This window comes from Egretta garzetta, unplaced genomic scaffold, assembly GCF_000687185.1.
Source record: "Egretta garzetta isolate BGI_Z169 unplaced genomic scaffold, ASM68718v1 scaffold725, whole genome shotgun sequence".
NCBI classification, from domain to species: domain Eukaryota; kingdom Metazoa; phylum Chordata; class Aves; order Pelecaniformes; family Ardeidae; genus Egretta; species Egretta garzetta.
The window spans coordinates 19,868-20,420 of record NW_009259599.1 but is presented as its reverse complement, the minus strand read 5'-3'; the positions used below and the strand labels follow the sequence as shown (position 1 = coordinate 20,420).

General features: G+C 57.0%; 2 protein-coding genes across 6 annotated transcripts in view; one reads left to right on the top strand and one right to left on the bottom strand.

Moving 5' to 3' along the window:
- The window catches only part of PLPP5 (phospholipid phosphatase 5), a 22,822-nt gene that overhangs the window by 16,117 nt on the left and 6,152 nt on the right, over positions 1-553 (top strand). The window lies entirely within an intron of this gene.
- DDHD2 (DDHD domain containing 2) overlaps positions 1-553 on the bottom strand; it is a 13,029-nt gene that overhangs the window by 9,229 nt on the left and 3,247 nt on the right. The gene's annotated exons all lie outside the window — the stretch shown is intronic.

The following is a 553-nucleotide window of genomic DNA, read 5'->3' as shown; positions in this document are numbered from 1 at the left end:
CGGTCCCGGCAGCGGGTCGCCCACGGGACGGGCAATATTTGGCATCACGAGGGCCTCATCGCAAGCGGTGCTGCGCAGAGCAGACCCCGCTGCCAGGGCAGCACCCTCCGGGAACGGGCGGGCAGAGCACTGCGCGTCCCCACGGGAGAAATCTTCCCAGTGGAATTTCTGCTGTCCTGCTAGCACTCTCCCGCCCGTACCCGCCGGGTGCTTGGCAGTACGGTTGTGTGTCATGTAGAGCATATATCCAATGAATGAGGTCAGACCGTTCGGTGCACCCAAGCAGCTCGGTTATTCGTGTGTTTACAGCTCTAGGAGTAGGCACATCGCCAAAAATAAAGTCCCTATTTAGAATTCCCGAGGGAAAATTTTGCATCCTGGGTGGGATGGGTGGCAGCCATGGATGCCTTGAGGGAATTCCCCCCCGACACCCGGACAGCGTTTCCCCTGAGCACGCACCTGATGCTCTCCCATTGACCGCACCGGTTCCTTACTTCCATTTTAAGAGCAGGGGCTGGGTATTTTAAGATAAAACGCAATTTGAAAATAGCGA